Below are 20,886 nucleotides of genomic sequence, written 5' to 3'. Positions count from 1 at the left end.
GGACTTTGACAAAATGGCTGCTTTTACGGTCATTTATTTTGATTAGGGTTTAGAATATAATTAAATGTGTGTTTTAGAGTTGCTAAACGGCATATGCCATACCAATATATCACATTTTGGTAACTAATTTGTGCTAAATACATACATTTTTAATTGATTAGTTTTAAAGGATCAGACTACTCAATGTTGACATTAGCTTGATCTGTTAGCTTAGCACACAAACAGCATGCAGTTGATTGTTTTCTTCTAAATATTGTAACCATGTTCGCATTGTTATATTAATATCAAACTTGTACTGAGTTTATAAACTATAGAACAACTTTATCGAGCTCATTTTACACAAACAAGATAGTGTTTATTTACAAGCAGGACTTTGACAAAATGGCTGCTTTTACGGTCATTTATTTTGATTAGGGTTTAGAATATAATTAAATGTGTGTTTTAGAGTAGCTAAACGGCATATACCATACCAATATATCACATTTTGGTCACTCGTTGATTGTGCTAAATGCATACCGGTACTTTTTTAATTGTTTGGTTATTTAAAGGGACAGGCTGCTCAATGTTGACATTAGCTTGATCTGTTAGCTTAGCACACAAAAAGCATACAGTTGATGGTTTTCTTCTAAATAATGTCACCATGGTATTTTCCTCTTCGCGTTGTTACATTAAAATCAAACTTGTACTGAGTTTATAAACTATAGAACAACTTTATCGAGCTCATTTTACACAAACAAGCTAGTATTTATTTACAAGCAGGACTTTGACAAAATGGCTGCCTTTACGGTCATTTATTTTGATTAGGGTTTAGAATATAATTAAATGTGTGTTTTAGAGTTGCTAAACGGCATATACCATACCAATATATCACATTTTGGTCACTTATTGATTGTGGTGAATGTATACTTTTTTAATTGTTTGGTTATTTAAAGGGACAGGCTGCTCATGTTGACATTAGTTTGATCTGTTAGCTTAGCACACAAACAGCATACAGTTGATGGTTTTCTTCTGAATATTGTAACCATGTTCGCATTGTTACATTAATATCAAACACCACCTTGTACTGAGTTTATAAACTATAGAACAACTTTATCGAGCTCATTTTACACAAACAAGATAGTGTTTATTTACAAGCAGGACTTTGACAAAATGGCTGCCTTTACGATCATTTATTTTGATTAGGGTTTAGAATATAATTAAATGTGTGTTTTAGAGTAGCTAAACAGCATATACCATACCAATATATCACATTTTGGTAACTCATTTGTGCTAAATACATACATTTTTAATTGATTAGTTTTAAAGAATGAGGCTACTCAATGTTGACATTAGCTTGATCTGTTAGCTTAGCACACAAACAGCATACAGTTGATGGTTTTCTTCTGAATATTGTAACCATGTTCGCATTGTTACATTAATATCAAACACCACCTTGTACTGAGTTTATAAACTATAGAACAACTTTATCAAGCTCATTTTACACAAACAAGATAGTGTTTATTTACAAGCAGGACTTTGACAAAATGGCTGCCTTTACGGTCATTTATTTTGATTAGGGTTTAGAATATAATTAAATGTGTGTTTTAGAGTAGCTAAACGGCATATACCATACCAATATATCACATTTTGGTCACTCATTGATTGTGCTAAATGCATACCGGTACTTTTTTAATTGTTTGGTTATTTAAAGGGACAGGCTGCTCAATGTTGACATTAGCTTGATCTGTTAGCTTAGCACACAAACAGCATACAGTTGATGGTTTTCTTCTAAATAATGTAACCATGGTATTTTCCTCTTCGCGTTGTTACATTAAAATCAAACTTGTACTGAGTTTATAAACTATAGAACAACTTTATCGAGCTCATTTTACACAAACAAGCTAGTGTTTATTTACAAGCAGGACTTTGACAAAATGGCTGCTTTTACGGTCATTTATTTTGATTAGGGTTTAGAATATAATTAAATGTGTGTTTTAGAGTTGCTAAACGGCATATGCCATACCAATATATCACATTTTGGTCACTCATTGATTGTGGTGAATGTATACTTTTTTAATTGTTTGGTTATTTAAAGGGACAAGGCTGCTGAATGTTGACATTAGCTTGATCTGTTAGCTTAGCACACAAACAGCATACAGTTGATGGTTTTCTTCTGAATAATGTAACCATGTTCGCATTGTTACATTAATATCAAACACCACCTTGTACTGAGTTTATAAACTATAGAACAACTTTATCGAGCTCATTTTACACAAACAAGATAGTGTTTATTTACAAGCAGGACTTTGACAAAATGGCTGCCTTTACGGTCATTTATTTTGATTAGGGTTTAGAATATAATTAAATGTGTGTTTAAGAGTAGCTAAACGGCATATACCATACCAATATATCACATTTTGGTCACTCGTTGATTGTGCTAAATGCATACCGGTACTTTTTTAATTGTTTGGTTATTTAAAGGGACAGGCTGCTCAATGTTGACATTAGCTTGATCTGTTAGCTTAGCACACAAAAAGCATACAGTTGATGGTTTTCTTCTAAATAATGTAACCATGGTATTTTCCTCTTCGCGTTGTTACATTAATATCAAACTTGTACTGAGTTTATAAACTATAGAACAACTTTATCGAGCTCATTTTACACAAACAAGATAGTGTTTATTTACAAGCAGGACTTTGACAAAATGGCTGCCTTTACATTCATTTATTTTGATTAGGGTTTAGAATATAATTAAATGTGTGTTTTAGAGTTGCTAAACGGCATATACCATACCAATATATCACATTTTGGTAACTCATTTGTGCTAAATACATACATTTTTAACTGATTAGTTTTAAAGGATCAGACTACTCAATGTTGACATTAGCTTGATCTGTTAGCTTAGCACACAAACAGCAGGCAGTTGATGGTTTTCTTCTAAATAATGTAACCATGTTCGCATTGTTATATTAATATCAAACTTATACTGAGTTTATAAACTATAGAACAACTTTATCGAGCTCATTTTACACAAACAAGATAGTGTTTATTTACAAGCAGGACTTTGACAAAATGGCTGCTTTTACGGTCATTTATTTTGATTAGGGTTTAGAATATAATTAAATGTGTGTTTAAGAGTAGCTAAACGGCATATACCATACCAATATATCACATTTTGGTCACTCGTTGATTGTGCTAAATGCATACCGGTACTTTTTTAATTGTTTGGTTATTTAAAGGGACAGGCTGCTCAATGTTGACATTAGCTTGATCTGTTAGCTTAGCACACAAAAAGCATACAGTTGATGGTTTTCTTCTAAATAATGTAACCATGGTATTTTCCTCTTCGCGTTGTTACATTAATATCAAACTTGTACTGAGTTTATAAACTATAGAACAACTTTATCGAGCTCATTTTACACAAACAAGATAGTGTTTATTTACAAGCAGGACTTTGACAAAATGGCTGCCTTTACATTCATTTATTTTGATTAGGGTTTAGAATATAATTAAATGTGTGTTTTAGAGTTGCTAAACGGCATATACCATACCAATATATCACATTTTGGTAACTCATTTGTGCTAAATACATACATTTTTAACTGATTAGTTTTAAAGGATCAGACTACTCAATGTTGACATTAGCTTGATCTGTTAGCTTAGCACACAAACAGCAGGCAGTTGATGGTTTTCTTCTAAATAATGTAACCATGTTCGCATTGTTATATTAATATCAAACTTATACTGAGTTTATAAACTATAGAACAACTTTATCGAGCTCATTTTACACAAACAAGATAGTGTTTATTTACAAGCAGGACTTTGACAAAATGGCTGCTTTTACGGTCATTTATTTTGATTAGGGTTTAGAATATAATTAAATGTGTGTTTAAGAGTAGCTAAACGGCATATACCATACCAATATATCCCATTTTGGTAACTCATTGATTGTGCTAAATGCATACCGGTACTTTTTTAATTGTTTGGTTATTTAAAGGGACAGGCTGCTCAATGTTGACATTAGCTTGATCTGTTAGCTTAGCACACAAAAAACATACAGTTGATGGTTTTCTTCTAAATAATGTAACCATGGTATTTTCCTCTTCGCGTTGTTACATTAAAATCAAACTTGTACTGAGTTTATAAACTATAGAACAACTTTATCGAGCTCATTTTACACAAACAAGCTAGTATTTATTTACAAGCAGGACTTTGACAAAATGGCTACTTTTACGGTCATTTATTTTGATTAGGGTTTAGAATATAATGAAATGTGTATTTTAGAGTTGCTAAACGGCATATACAATACCAATATATCCCATTTTGGTAACTCATTTATGTGCTAAATACATACATTTTTAATTAATTAGTTTTAAAGGATCAGACAACTCAATGTTGACATTAGCTTGATCTGTTAGCTTAGCACACAAACATCATACAGTCGATGGTTTTCTTCTAAATATTGTAACCATGTTCACATTGTTACATTAATATCAAACACCACCTTGTACTGAGTTTATAAACTATAGAACAACTTCATCGAGCTAATTTTACACAAACAAGATAGTGTTTATTTACAAGCAGGACTTTGACAAAATGGCTGCTTTTACATTCATTTATTTTCAAGTTGTGGTTTAAATAATGTTAATGCATTATCGCTGTCATTTGCATGCATTTAGTTGGACTTCTATTTGTGTTTTTCTTCGTAAAAGTGCATATTTTAACACGGAAGTGCCAGGAAAATCATTCATTTGTAAGCAAACACTTGATGGAGTATATCTCCAAAGGTTGTTGACAATATACGCCACATGGTTTATGCTTATCCTTTTAAAAATATGTTGTGTTTTTTTTTTTTTTTTTTAGGAATAAATGCCCACACATGTGGATGTTATCCCCCACAAAGTGAAGTTTAGGGTGTATTTTGTGGGTCTGCGTCCTCAAAGGCTTGCCGGTGCGTTTTGGGGGCGATTCAAATTGGCGCTAGACGTTTGTGGCCTTTGGATAAAAGCTGGAGTGCAAAATCAAACGGGATCATAAAGGCGACGCGTCGTGTGCTTTTTTGTTTTGGTGTGACTGTTTTTTTGTTTTTTTTTGCGTGTGTGTGTGTGTGTGTAATTAGTCACCCGTGTCGCTGTGCTCGCAGGACGGGAAGGAAGTGGAGTGTGCACCTTTGCGCAGAGGCAGCCTCGGCGCTGAGAGGCTCCTCTCTGGGTGCACAAAGACGAGCGGCTCGCGGTGCAACGAACACCAAGCGGATCCCAACTCCCACCACCTTTCCACCGCCCGAACACGCCGCCGACTGGCCCGCGTACAGCATTCGACAAGGTAGGGCTTGTTTCGCGTTGATATCCGATGCTAACGCTGCTCTCGGCGGCTCCGCTTCGGGCTCCCCGAGCGTGCTTGTTTGTGTAGAAAATGGCGTCATATCGCCCCTCTCGTTTCTGCCCGGCCGCGGCGAGCACACTTCCAGGGGGGCTCCCGGGGCGGCCATCGCACGACGCGTTCGAACGCCCCCGCCGGGGAGCGCACGGCGTTGTTTTAGCACCGAAAAATGGGTGCCGGCGGAGGCTGGCTAGCCGAGGCGGAGGACGCGCAAAGATGGAAGGGGTCACCGGTCCTGTGCGCCAAGGTGCTGCGTGCTTTGGCGCACATTCGCACGGCCCCGGCCGGGCTCGACGAGCTCCTACGGCCCCTGGGTGCTTCCATGTCGCCATTGCCCGTGCGATTAGGCGTGTTTATGCGTGTTTTTAGCCTCTTACCAGCTCGTCTTTACGCCGCACTTCCCCGCCATGCTGCAGGCGGCCTCCACTACGGCGTGAAAGGCGCATTTCGACGTCGATTCACGCTTTTAGCGCCTCTTTTAATGCACTATTAAACCGTGTAAAAGGGAGATTTTTCGGTGCGAATGGGGGGGCCGGTGCTTCTTTACGCGAAAACACGACAGTTTGCTCAAAAAGTGCACGGCAAGTCCGGCCACTGCGCAACCACGGTGGCGCTGCTTTTTTTTTGCGCAGCTGCCCTAACCGCCGCCAAGCACCGGCCAACCTTTTGTAAATACTCGGGACTCTTGGGCACAAAACAGGGAGCACAATAGTCACCGCGCTGGCCCCCTTTATGGCCCGTCAATGCGCTCCTAAGTCCCACTTGGGCCGCCCCCCTCCCCTACCCCTGGCGGATCAGTGCACGCGTCCCGGCGGCCACCATACCCACGCAGGGGCTTCTCAAAAACACAACCATCTCGCTGTTTTAAGTTTCCCAATAGTTTATTTTTTTATATGCGAGCCTCATCCACGCTCCTCCGGCCAGGGAGACCACGACGCGGGATGTGTCACTTGCGTCACGGCCTCCGTGTATGTCCACGGCAGGGTGTGGAGCGGCTTAGTTGTGTTTTTGTGCAAATGGACACCAGTGCACAGGCTGTGGAGGCTCCGCACTTCCTCGCCCCGGAGTCGAACAAGCAGGCCGGCTTGGAAGAGAAGCGTGTCCATCCCCCCCCTCCCTTTCCCTTCCTCCACCTCCTCTTTCTCCCTGTCGTCCATTCTTTTTGTCTTTTTCTCCGGTCAATCGGCGTCATACGCGCCGGGGACCGCGCTTGGTGAAGGGGGGAGTTCGGCGTGGTTTTGTCGGCTATACCTTCCACGACGCACCACACGCGTTCCTCCCCCCCGAGCACTATTCAAACAGCACACGGCTGCTTTTGAAAATGATACACTTCAAAGAGGCGTTTATTCATCATCAAACTGCACATTTATCGCTTCATATTTGCTTTTATTGTCCCCACACATCGTTTGTGTTCTTACTAAATGCAATTACTGTGTGTGTGTGAAGCCCCTTTTTCACCAAAAGTTCAGGAACTTTTACAAACCCCGTTTCCATATGAGTTGGGAAATTGTGTTAGATATAAATATAAACGGAATATTCAATGTACAGACAATATATTTGATGTTCAAACTCATAAACTTTATTTTATTTTTTTGCAAATAATAATTAACTTAGAATTTCATGGCTGCAACACGTGCCAAAGTAGTTGGGAAAGAGCATGTTCACCACTGTGTTACATGGTCTTTCCTTTTAACAACACTCAGTAAACGTTTGGGAACTGAGGAGACACATTTTTTAAGCTTCTCGGGTGGAATTCTTTCCCATTCTTGCTTGATGTACAGCTTAAGTTGTTCAACAGTCCGGGGGTCTCCGTTGTGCTGTTTTAGGCTTCATAATGCGCCACACATTTTCAATGGGAGACAGGTCTGGACTACAGGCAGGCCAGTCTAGTACTCGCACTCTTTTACTATGAAGCCACGTTGATGTAACATGTGGCTTGGCATTGTCTTGCTGAAATAAGCAGGGGCGTCCATGGTAACGTTGCTTGGATGGCAACATATGTTGCTCCAAAACCTGTATGTACCTTTCAGTATTAATGGTGCCTTCACAGATGTGTAAATTACCCATGTCTTGGGCACTAATACACCCCCATATCATCGCAGATGCTGGCTTTTCAACTTTGCGCCTATAACAATCCGGATGGTTCTTTTCCTCTTTGGTCCGGAGGACACAACGTCCACAGTTTCCAAAAACAATTTGAAATGTGGACTCGTCAGACCACAGAACACTTTTCCACTTTGTATCAGTCCATCTTAGATGAGCTCAGGCCCAGCGAAGTCGACAGCGTTTCTGGGTGTTGTTGATAAACGGTTTTCGCTTTGCATAGGAGAGTTTTAACTTGCACTTACAGATGTAGCGACCAACTGTAGTTACTGACAGTGGGTTTCTGAAGTGTTCCTGAGCCCGTGTGGTGATATCCTTTACACACTGATGTCGCTTGTTGATGCAGTACAGCCTGAGGGATCGAAGGTCACGGGCTTAGCTGCTTGCGTGCAGTGATTTCTCCAGATTCTCTGAACCCTTTGATGATATTACGGACCGTAGATGGTGAAATCACAAAATTCCTTGCAATAGCTGGTTGAGAAAGGTTTTTCTTAAACTGTTCAACAATTTGCTCACGCATTTGTTGACAAAGTGGTGACCCTCGTCCCATCCTTGTTTGTGAATGACTGAGCATTTCATGGAATCTACTTTTATACCCAATCATGGCACCCACCTGTTCCCAATTTGCCTGTTCACCTGTGGGATGTTCCAAATAAGTCTTTGATGAGCATTCCTCAACTTTATCAGTATTTATTGCCACCTTTCCCAACTTCTTTGTCACATGTTGCTGGCATCAAATTCTAAAGTTAATGATTATTTGCAAAACAATTTTTTTTTATCAGTTTGAACATCAAATATGTTGTCTTTGTAGCCTATTCAACTGAATATGGGTTGAAACTGATTTGCAAATCATTGTATTCCGTTTATATTTACATCTAACACAATTCCCCAACTCATATGGAAACGGCGTTTGTAAGTTCCTGGAACCTTTAGTTACTGGAACTAAAGTTTCCTGTAGACCTGTGTGGTTTGCGCTGCCACCACATCTCACAGTTCAGGGGAGTTCATACAAACCAGGCTGATGACGTGTGCATGAGTGGTACGGTATATGAATACACCATGGAAATAAACTCACAATAACAGGTTATATTTATTTTACTAAAGTTTAAAGGGTACCTATTATCTAAACCAGGCCAGCTACTTTTCAATTGATCAAGTGGAGACGATCTACCTCATTCATATATATAATTTATATTTATTCATGAAAGAGACGTTTAAAGGGGAACATTATCACAATTTCAGAAGGGTTAAAACCATTAAAAATCAATTCCCAGTGGCTTATTTTATTTTTCGAAGTTTTTTTCAAAATTTTACCCATCACGCAATATCCCTAAAAAAAGCTTCAAAGTGCCTGATTTTAACCATCGTTATAAACACCCGTCCATTTTCCTGTGACGTCACATAGTGAAGCCAACACAAACAAACATGGCGGAAAGAACAGCAAGCTATAGCGACATTAGCTCGGATTCAGACTCGGATTTCAGCGGCTTAAGCGATTCAACAGATTACGCATGTATTGAAACGGATGATTGTAGTGTGGAGGCAGGTAGCGAAAACGAAATTGAAGAAGAAACTGAAGCTATTGAGCCATATCGGTTTGAACCGTATGCAAGCGAAACCCACGAAAACGACACGACAGCCAGCGACACGGGAGAAAGCGAGGACGAATTCGGCGATCGCCTTCTAACAAACGATTGGTATGTGTGTGTTTGGCATTAAAGGAAACTAACAACTATGAACTAGGTTTACAGCATATGCAATACATTTGGCAACAACATGCACTTTGAGAGTGCAGACAGCCCAATTTTCATCAATTAATATATTCTGTAGACATACCCTCATGTCAGCAGGCCAGGGAAGCTAGGGTCGATATTCTTCTCTTGATCATCTTCGGGACGGTGTAAGCCAAGACATCCAGGGGGTTTAGCTCGCTCGTCTGCGGGAACAAACTGCCGTCATTGCTTGCCGTGCTACCGAGGTCCTTTGTCCCTGAATTGCTCACACACTCCGGCAGATTCAATGGAGGTCTGGTGGCAGATTTCTTGGACTTTATCGTTGGAAATGCATCTGCTTTGAGTGTCGCAGGATATCCACACATTCTTGCCATCTCTGTCGTAGCATAGCTTTCGTCGGTAAAGTGTGCGGAACAAACGTCCAATTTCTTGCCACTTTGGCATCTTTGGGCCACTGGTGCAACTTGAATCCGTCCCTGTTCGTGTTGTTACACCCTCCGACAACACACCGACGAGGCATGATGTCTCCAAGGTACGGAAAACAGTCGATAAAACGGAAAATAACATAGCTGATTTGACTCGGTGTTTAAGAAAATGGCAGATTGCTTCCCGATGTGACGTCTTCGCTCCAAGAGCGAATATTAGAAAGGCGTTTAATTCGCCAAAATTCACCCATTTAGAGTTCGGAAATCGGTTAAAAAAATATATGGTCTTTTTTTCTGCAACATCAAGGTATATATTGACGCTTACATAGGTCTGGTTATAATGCTCCCCTTTAAATTTGGCCCTGAAGTCAAAATAATGGCCCAGGCCTGCTCTAAAGTTAATGAGGAACTTTGCAAAGTCCTACCTCGCTACCAGGAACTAAATTAGTTCCTGTGGAACTTTATTTACGTGAGTAGTTTTTGGTGGAAACGCAAGAGGGTACTTCATTTACCTGGGTAAACAGGAAAGTGGGGGAAAAAAGGCCCAATGTGTGTGTGGTATCAGACAGGTTGTTGCATTAGTTGTTAACTGATGGGCAGCTAGACTGACTTTGTGTTATCTTGCACTTTTGTAACTTCGTCTCTTTGTATCTTTGCAATCTAAAAACGGTGTTCTGTCTCAGGCTGGGCAGTGAATGGAGTTTATAGCATGAGACAATACAGTTTGTCTTGTTATGTTGTGTTTAAAATACTCAATTTGCTTCTGGAAACTGGGTGTGAGAGTGTCTGCCGGTTTTTATGACAAAAAAAAAAGTGTATGGTCTGTCCACTCATCCACACCCATATTACGTCTAGACTACTGAGAACCAATTGGAGGAAGTGTTATTTTTAAACCTAATCCCATGTAAATGTAGGCTACAATGAAGACTAATGTTTGTTTACGACTATTTGTAGCATCGTGTTACACATTAGAGAGTGGAGAGAGGCGTTAATTGTGACTTTCAACAAGTACTCCAGTCTTGGATCATTTATTATTTACTTGAATAGTACACATAATAATAATAACTACATTGTTTTTTATAGATCGACTGGCTAGTCCAATATAATGTGCTTTAGGCTGTCAAATAATTAAACAAAGTCTAATCATATTCATCACAGTTTACAAATTAATATTGATCCCATTTTCATAAATGTGGTATTTTTACTGTACAATATTCAAAGAAAGATAACTAACAGTGCACCTAAATATATTTAAGTAAGTTTACTAACTGCTCAAAATAGGAGAAATATAATCTTAGAGAAAAATGTAATTAAAAAATGTGTACGCACGTACAACACTTAAAGGGGAACATTATCACCAGACCTATGTAAGCGTCAATATATACCTTGATGTTGCAGAAAAAAGACCCTATATTTTTTTAACCGATTTCCGAACTCTAAATGGGTGAATTTTGGCGAATTAAACGCCTTTCTATTATTCGCTCTTGGAGACAACGTGACGTCACTGTCATGTCTGTGTGATCATGTTTTGTTTTAGTCATGTTCGGTTTTGTTTTTGGACTTTTTGTGCACTTTTGTTTTGTTTTGTCACCGTAGCAACCATTAGTTTTCACCTGTCACGTCACGCACCTGTTTCACGTTTTGAGTCACACACCCGCTTTCACTAATCATGTCTATAGTATTTAAGTTCATTGTTTTCAGTTTGTCGTTCTGACGACATCCCACATTTATGCTCTGCACATTCCTGACACTTTTTTCATGTCCATCGTTCATGCTGCTCTTTTAGTAAGTTTTGTTTATTAATGCCACAGTTAGTGTTTTTGTTTAATTGTTCATAGTTTCTGCCTTTGTGCAAGTATTTGTTTTCATAGCCAAGTTGTTTCTCCGCCACTGTGCGCGCTTTTTTTTGTAGTTGTAGTGTTTAAATAAATCATGTATTCACCTTCACGCCACATCTGGTCCAAATCACTTGCACCTAGGGAGAACAAACCAAGCCATAGTCCTAGTCTTGACAGTCACATCGGGAAGCAATCCGTCATTTTCTCACTTTCGTCGGTGTGTTGTCGGAGGGTGTAACGACACGAACAGGGACGGATTCAAGTTGCACCAGTGGCCCAAAGATGCGAAAGTGGCAAGAAATTGGACGAAATTTGTTCAAAATACGAGGGTGTGGGGAAAGCCGACGAAATGGTCAGTCGTTTTATCCGCACACTTTACCGACGAAAGCTATGCTACGACAGAGATGGCAAGAATGTGTGGATATCCTGCGACACTCAAAGCAAATGCTGACATCAACTCCAAAACTGGACAGATCAGCTTTCAGGAAAAGAGAGCGGATGAGGGTATGTCTACAGAATATATTAACTGATGAAAACTTTATTCATTACTCGCGGTTTTACGTAAATTATTATACATAAACTGTGTTTACCAATAATTTAGCTTAAAAACATTTATTTTTTTCAATCATTCGAGTACATTCGGGTAGTCTTGTGTAATGCAGTATTTTGTGTCTATTTAGGTATGGTTAACCTGAGTGCTGAAATCGTGGAAAAATATATGTTCTTAGCGCGGCTGAAATAGGGAAGCAATCCGCCATTTTCTCAAAACACATTACAAACACCGAGTCAAATCAGCTCTGTTATTTTCCGTTTTTTTCGACTGTTTTCCGTACCTTGGAGACATCATGCCTCGTCGGTGTGTTGTCGGAGGGTGTAACAACACGAACAGGGACGGATTCAAGTTGCACCAGTGGCCCAAAGATGCCAAAGTGGCAAGAAATTGGACGAATGTTGTTCAAAATACGAGGGTGTGGGGAAAGCCGACGAAAATGGTCAGTCGTTTGTTCCGCACACTTTACCCATGAAAGCTATGCTACGACAGAGATGGCAAGAATGTGTGGATATCCTGCGACACTCAAAGCAGATGCATTTCCAACGATAAAGTCAAAGAAATCTGCCGCCAGACCCCCATTGAATCTGCCGGAGTGTGTGAGCAATTCAGGGACAAAGGACCTCGGTAGCACGGCAAGCAATGGCGGCAGTTTGTTCCCGCAGACGAGCGAGCTAAACCCCCTGGAAGTCTTGGCTCACACCGTCCCTTAAGCCACCGAAGATGATCAAGAGAAGAATATCGACCCTAGCTTCCCTGGCCTGCTGACATCAACTCCAAAACTGGACAGATCAGCTTTCAGGAAAAGAGAGCGGATGAGGGTATGTCTACAGAATATATTAATTGATGAAAACTTTATTCATTACTCGCGGTTTTACGTAAATTATTATTATTATGATCTCAGTAAGATATTACAGCTTGTAGCTGAGATTTTATGATCTATATTGAGTAAAACAGATCTATATTGAGTAAAACATGCTTGAAACTAGAATATCAACGGATGCAAAGCTGTGTCATTAAAGGGGAACATTATCACCAGACCTATGTAAGCATCAATATATACCTTGATGTTGCAGAAAAAAGACCATATATTTTTTTAACCGATTTCCGAACTCTAAATGGGTGAATTTTGGCGAATTAAACGCCTTTCTAATATTCGCTCTCGGAGCGATGACGTCACAACGTGGCGTCACATCGGGAAGCAATCCGCCATTTTCTCAAACACCAAGTCATATCAGCTCTGTTATTTTCCGTTTTTTCGACTGTTTTCCGTACCTTGGAGACATCATGCCTCATCGGTGTGTTGTCGGAGGGTGTAACAACACGAACAGGGACGGATTCAAGTTGCACCAGTGGCCCAAAGATGCCAAAGTGGCAAGAAATTGGACGTTTGTTACCGACGAAAGCTATGCTACGACAGAGATGGCAAAAATGTGTGGATATCCTGCGACACTCAAAGCAGATGCATTTACAACGATAAAGTCAAAGAAATCTGCCGCCAGACCCCCATTGAATCTGCCGGAGTGTGTGAGCAATTCAGGGACAAAGGACCTCGGTAACACGGCAAGCAATGGCGGCAGTTTGTTCCCGCAGACGAGCGAGCTAAACCCCCTATCCACCCTAGCTTCCCTGACCTGCTGACATCAACTCCAAAACTGGACAGATCAGCTTTCAGGAAAAGAGCGCGGATGAGGGTATGTCTACAGAATATATTAATTGATGAAAATTGGGCTGTCTGCACTCTCAAAGTGCATGTTGTTGCCAAATGTATTTCATATACTGTAAACCTAGTTCATAGTTGTTAGTTTAATGCCAAACAAACACATACCAATCGTTGGTTAGAAGGCGATCGCCAAATTCGTCCTCGCTTTCTCCCGTGTCGCTGGCTGTCGTGTCGTTTTCGTCGGTTTCGCTTGCATACGGTTCAAACCGATATGGCTCAATAGCTTCAGTTTCTTCTTCAATTTCGTTTTCGCTACCTGCCTCCACACTACAACCATCCGTTTCAATACATGCGCAATCTGTTGAATCGCTTAAGCCGCTGAAATCCGAGTCTGAATCCGAGCTAATGTCGCTATAGCTTGCTGTTCTTTCCGCCATGTTTGTTTGTGTTGGCTTCACTATGTGACGTCACAGGACAATGGACGGGTGGTTAATATCAGGCACTTTGAAGCTTTTTTTTAGGGATATTGCGTGATGGGTAAAATTTTGAAAAAAACTTCGAAAAATAAAATCAGCCACTGGGAACTGATTTTTAGTGGTTTTAACCATTCTGAAATTGTGATGATGTTCCCCTTTAACACTCACAAGTATAAAACTACTTTTTTAAAAGTAATCATTTCTTACTTCAAAAAAATCATGATGTCGAGCGCATAGCATTATGTCAAGATAATGGCACTAGCATTTACTTAATTTAAGAATATTTTTCAACATATTAAATATTTTTCAACATATTGAGCAAAAAGGTCTCTTTTTTTTCTACCAAGAAAAGTGCACTTGTTATTAGTGAGAATATACTTATTTTAAGGTATTTTTGGGTTCATTGAAGTTAGCTCATTTTACTTGTTTTGGAAAGTCTTGACAAGCCGAATTTTCTTGTTCTATTGGCAGATAATTTTGCTTAGTTCAAATAAAATACCCCTACATTTTTGTATTTTTTTTTCTTGTTGTTGAACACTGACTTTTTGCAGTGCACATAAAGATGTAACAAAATGAAAAATTGTATATCACAGTTATTGTGACCAAAATTGTTATGATTATTATCGCGGTATTGTGGAATGTGTTCAATAAGTACTTATACACAAACTGAAATATTTAAATGTTCTAAAAAAGAACTCAAATAAATAGACCCACTGTTAAAAAGCCCACTATTGTGCATGTTTTGGCTTTCTTATGCTTCACTGATAAGTGTTCCGCCGGACGTTGTGGTGTCCTACTCTGTTCAGTGGTCCTTGAACGCACCGTAAAATGTTGGTTATTCTGTGTTCAGCTTGGTTCAGTGTCCACATTTGAATATCTGAGTTGCTCCGACAGCCATCTGTTTATATAAATTGATATTTTGGTAAGTCGTTTCTTAAGAGGGAAATAAGTTAATGTCACTCATATTCGTGTTAGCATTTAAGCTAACGCCAATCCGTCCGTGAGCCTATCAAAGTGCTGTCAATCCTGTTTTTTCGATCATTTTAATTTAAAACGGTAACTGTTGAGAGTTTTACCACGGTTATCATTAATGCCGTTTGTCGGTATATCTGTAATTGCAGATAAAACTATTACTGTCAGCATTATTTTAGGACCAATTTAATAATGATTGTAATCAAAACATGTAAAAATAATAGTGCAAGTAACCCTTTCAAATGCAATAAACTTATTAGTGTTGTCCCAATACCAATATTTTGGTACCGGTACCAAAATGTATCCCCATGCTTTCCGATACTTTCCGGTACTTTTCTAAATAAAGGCTTTATTTTAACATTTTACAATGTTTTACATTAAACATGTGCTTCTTATTGCAAGTTTGTCCTTAAATAAAATAGTGAACATACAAGGCAACTTGTCTTTTAGTAGTAAGTAAACAAACAAAGACTTCTAATTAGTCTGCTGACGTATGCAGTAACATATTGTGTCATTTATACACCTATTATTTTGTCAACATTATGAGGGACAAGTGGTAGAAAATGAATTATTAATCCACTTGTTCATTTACTGTTAATATCTGCTTATTTTCCCTTTTAACATGTTCTTTTTACACTTCTGTTAAAATGTAATAGTCACTTATTCTTCTGTTGTTTAGCTTTGGATGATACCACAGATTTGGATATCGATCCGATACCAAGTAGTTACAGCCAGGATCATACATTGGTCATAATTTAAGTCCAGGGACATATTTCCTGAGTTTATAAACATAATACACTTTTTTTTTTAAAAAGGAAAAAATATTTTGTGATGCTAAAAAATATCGATGTAATCATAGTAGTATCGACTAGATATGCTCTTGTACTTGATATCATTCCAGTGGATGTCAGGTGTAGATCCACCGATGGTGTTTGTTTACATTGTGTAGTGAAGCATGTTTAGCTATTCCTCGTCCTGCAGGGATGATACTTGTAAGAAACTCACTTTATTTGTCGCCATGGAGACGAGGATTAGTGATTTAGAAGAAGCTAAAACACTGCCGATTGCGGCTGGACGTTAGCAGCTAGCTAGCTAGCCATGTCTTAAAGCACCTTTTCCTGAGGGCATTTCAGTGTTATAACTTCACCTTTAGTTTTACTTTTTAAGCCAAAATGCGTCCGTTCTCCCTTTTCTGTCTACACACTGTGTCTGCTTGTAAGTACTCTGTGTGTGCGCGCTGCCGAACATACTCCTCTCGAGGTGACGCGCCTTCATGCCCGTTAAAAAAAGGGGGGCAGGGACCGGCGCTTTTTAGAGGCGGTATAGTACCGAATATGATTCATTAGTATCGCGGTACTATACTTGTACCGGTATACTGTACAACCTTAAAACCTATTACTATTTTTTTTACCGTTATTATTTTGTTATTGGAAGGTAAAGCACTTTTGATTATCCTAAATACTGTGAAGTAAACAAACAACAAAAATAAAATTGACTGTCCATCTCTGTTAGCAAAAATAAAAGGTTCAGTCAAATCCACCATAAAGGGGCGCCGTCAGCGATCCTGTTCTGTCTCCTTGTAATGTTTGTCAATCAATCAATCAATCAATGTTTATTTATATAGCCCTAAATCACAAGTGTCTCAAAGGGCTGCACAAGCCACAACGACATCCTCGGTACAAAGCCCACATACGGGCAAGGAAAAACTCACCCCAGTGGGACGTCGATGTGAATGACTATGAGAAACCTTGGAGAGGACCGCATATGTGGGTAACCCCCCCCCCCCTCTAGGGGAGACCGAAAGCAATGGATGTCGAGTGGGTCTGACATAATATTGTGAGAGTCCAGTCCATAGTGGATCCAACATAATAGTAAGAGTCCAGTCCATTGTCTGATCTTGAATGGGATTGTGCTGAAAATTTTAATTTCCCCTCGGGGATTAATAAAGTATTTCTGATTCTGATTCTGATAAATATGACGTATTTCCTCGTTCGTCCTTGTTGTTAGGCTGAAGTTGCTTTTTGTGGTCTGAAGCGAGCACTCATCGAGACACAGATTGTGGATGACTGGACAAGAGGGTTCACTCTGTTCATTTAATCCTGCTATTCAACGAATGCGTTTAGGTGCTGAAAGCAATGCTCAGAGTGAAACCTCTTTCACCCTGTTTGGAAGCAAGAGTCCAAGCTTTTTTGTGCAAAATATTTCCACAACACTGCATTTGGCTTTGCAATTGTCTTTATTTTTCCTTCTATTTTTTTGTTATCTGGCGGTGTTTCTCACTTATCAAGGCTTTGCAGCTGTCAGAAGCGAGCAACCCCGCCTACACTCACAGAGACACAGATTGTGGATGACTGACAAGAGGGTTCACTCTGTTCATGTAATTCTGCTATTCATCTGTAGTAGCCAGTATTTATTTCACAGTCACACTGCTTCATTTGTTTTGCCAAAAAGTTAGTGAATCAATTTAAACTCACTAAATCGTTTCAAATCGTATCATTTTAAATAACCTGATATCGTCCCTCAGTCGTATTGGCAACCTCAAATTTGAAATTGAATCGAATCGTTACGCCACTATCATTTATTGTTTGATGAATTGATTATTGACGCAGGCCTACCACAGGCTAATGATGTAAGAACTTCACAACTTACGTAGAAAAGAAGGGGGGGTAGGGTTGTACGGTATACTGGTACTAGTATAGTATCGCCGTACTTATGAATCAAAAACGGTAATATACTCTGTTTGAAAAGTACCGGTTCGCCATATTTTTTTTAACGGGCATGACGGTGATGGTGACATTGCTGGTTTTACAAGGAGAGGAGCATGTTCGGCAGCGCATGATCACAGAGTAGTGAAGTGAATTACATTTATATAGCGCTTTTTCTCAAGTGACTCAAAGCGCTTTACATAGTGAAACCCAATATCTAAGTTCAGTGACGTGCAGTCACTAGAGGCAGGTGAGGCGGGGCCTCACCTGCCATCATGGAAAGAAAAAAAATGTAAAAAGAACAAAATTTAATTAAATTGTTATATGTATGCAGTGATTATACTATAAAGTTATTTTCCATTTAACTTCACCAGTTTTAGATTATTTTTATTCAAAATCGCTGAATTTTCACATTTGCCGTTCAAATACTGAGAAGAGACGGTGCGGTGAACAGCAGCCAGTTGAGGCACGTCACTCAGTGCCTCAACATGGACGGACTTGGCTAACTGCTGGCCTGCTGTGCAGCGAGACTGTATTGCTATATGAATTATATTATGCATTTCCATAGTTTAGTTAGCTGAGGTATATAATGTACAGTGTATTTTGTCAACAACTGTATGTGTGTAACGTATTTCTTGTGCTGAGCGATCATTAAACGGCTGCAAAAGACGCACTGGCTGAGGCTCCAGTAGCCCCGCCTCCTGCACCCCCGCCGTAGAATTGTTATATCAACTAAAGCCCACACTTAAACTTTCCACGTGCAAGATTGAATCTATTTAAAAAAGTTATTTCATAAGAAGCCAAAAAGTGCAAAAACAATAATGTTCGTGTTGGAGCAGTTGTGAATGACTGCAGGGCCACAACATTAGTTGCACCTGCAGACTGCAGGTGTATCTAATTCACAACACGAACATTATTGTTTTTGCACTTTTTGGCTTCTTATTGAATAACTTTTGTTACCTATTTTATGGGCTTTCCTATCTGTGATGTTAAGTTCCTGTTATGCGCTGTTATACAGTATATGCCTTGAGCTCTTATTTTGAAGGTTCCAAGAGCGGAAGTGATGACATGTTGTAGTGGAGCGGAGGTTTTTGAAAGAAGGTAAATAAAGTGGTCCTCGTGTAAACTGGAGCCTCCGTGTTTGTTATTTTGTAGTTTCATACAGTATAGGCGACATTTATAAACCCTCGGTTACACTTTTTTAAATAGATTCAATCTTGCACGTGGAAAGTTTAAGTGAGGGCTTTAGTTGATTAATCCAGCACAACAGCGGCGAATGGACTTCATTTATAAGTAAAGGTAAGACCATAATAACGTTTTTTTTTATTAAATGTGCTTTTTTGTGTGCTACAGTTTGTATGTGTAAAGTTAAAGTACCAATGATTGTCACACACACACTAGGTGTAATGAAATTTGTCCTCTGCATTTGACCCATCCCTTGATCACCCCCTGGGAGGTGAGGGGAGCAGTGGGCAGCAGCGGCGCCGCGCCCGGGAATAATTTTTGGTCATTTAACCCCCAATTCCAAGCCTTGATGCTGAGTGCCAAGCAGGGAAGAATGCTGGTATGAGCTTTTAAACATAACCCGTTAACTGCTGCCAATCAAATGGTGAATAAGATACTCTTTAGGGTTCATATGTTTGTAAATCTGACTGTGATGAAGTCAGTGCCTCACCAGCCATCAACCTCACCGCACGTCACTGTCTAAGTTACATTTAAACCAGTGTGGGTGGCACTGGGAGCAGGTGGGTAAAGTGTCTTGCCCAAGGACACAACGGCAGTGACTAGGATGGCGGAAGCGGGGATCGAACCTGCAACCCTCAAGTTGCTGGCACGGCCGCTCTACCCACCGAGCTATACCGCCCCACAGAGTACTTACAAGCAGACACAGTGTGTAGACAGAAAAGGGAGAACGGACGCATTTTGGCCTAAAAAGTAAAGATAAAGGTGAAGTTATAACACTGAAACGCCCTCAGGAAGAGGTGCTTTAAGACATGGCTAGCTAATGTCCATCCGCAATCTGCAGTGTTTTAGTTTCTTCTAAATCACTAATCCTGGTCTCCATGGTGACAAATAAAGTGAGTTTCTTACAAGTATCATCACTGCAGGACGAGGAATAGCTAAACATGCTTCACTACACACCGTAGCTCACCGGCATCACAATGTAAACAAATGCCACGGGTGGATCTACACCTGACATCCACTGTAATCAGGCCCGGCCCTAAACAATCTGGCGCCCTAGGCAAGATTTTAGGTGGCGCCCCCCCACATCGGCAGTGAAGTGTATATACTCACAAGAACCCGAATAGTTTTGTCTTTGACCTTTTTTTTTACTTACAACTATACCTAATATATAAAGGGGTGGAAAAGTGACTATTAACTGCAGGGCAAACATTAGCTAACCAGAAGGCAATAACAATGTAAACAAAAAACACCTGCTTTAAAGATCTAATACAAATGTCCCTGAGGAATGTAAGGTGGGAGTACTGTAATTACCTAACGTTACATTATTATTTTCCATAACAATTTAGCCCCCTCCACAATATTAACCCGACGTTAAAACAGAACTAGCTATTTATTGATTAGCAATTGCCGAATCATGTAACATTAGCTTAATGCTAAAAAGCCAGGTTACTATCACATTCTGTAACAGACAAATAATTTCATGTAGGCTAACGTTACCTACCTGCTACCTCTGTCTTTTCTCGTTTCTCCTCTTCTTTTCTCTTTTTTCTTCCCTGGGCACCTGACAGTTTTGGCCGTTTTGACATCTTGTGTTGATTTTTTGATGTGGTGACGTCCAAAAAGAGTCATGATACGGGAAGGGAGGGGGCGCACCGTGCGGGGGGAGGAGGGGGGGCGTAATGTTGTAACAAATAATATTTCTATTAAATAGGCTTTACTTTGCATTTTAATTAACGTGAGATTATTTTTTTGTATTTAGAAATAATAGTAACAACTTCTTTTTTTTTTCTCCAACATTTGTGGCACTGGCATGGCGCCCCCTGATGGACGGCGCCCTTAGCATTTGCCTATACGGCCTATGCCACGGGCCGGCCC

The 20,886-nt window shown here is 39.8% G+C and overlaps 1 protein-coding gene across 3 annotated transcripts in view; it reads left to right on the top strand.

Annotated features, from left to right (window-relative positions):
* Positions 1-20,886, top strand: part of LOC133621527 (zinc finger protein 800-like) — a 102,410-nt gene that overhangs the window by 11,955 nt on the left and 69,569 nt on the right. The window contains exon 2 of one of the 3 annotated variants that reach the window (XM_061983601.2): positions 5,123-5,304. The exons of 1 other annotated variant lie outside the window; for it this stretch is intronic. The gene's annotated coding sequence lies outside the window, so the exon portion shown is untranslated. Of the gene's footprint in view, positions 1-4,722; positions 5,305-20,886 lie in introns of those variants that run through there. One more of the 3 variants, XM_072916042.1, reaches the window with a different exon arrangement.

The sequence above is a fragment of the Nerophis lumbriciformis genome, linkage group LG25, assembly GCF_033978685.3.
Source record: "Nerophis lumbriciformis linkage group LG25, RoL_Nlum_v2.1, whole genome shotgun sequence".
Taxonomy (NCBI): domain Eukaryota; kingdom Metazoa; phylum Chordata; class Actinopteri; order Syngnathiformes; family Syngnathidae; genus Nerophis; species Nerophis lumbriciformis.
Note: the sequence above shows the minus strand (reverse complement) of the source record. Positions and strands in the feature narration are given on the sequence as shown.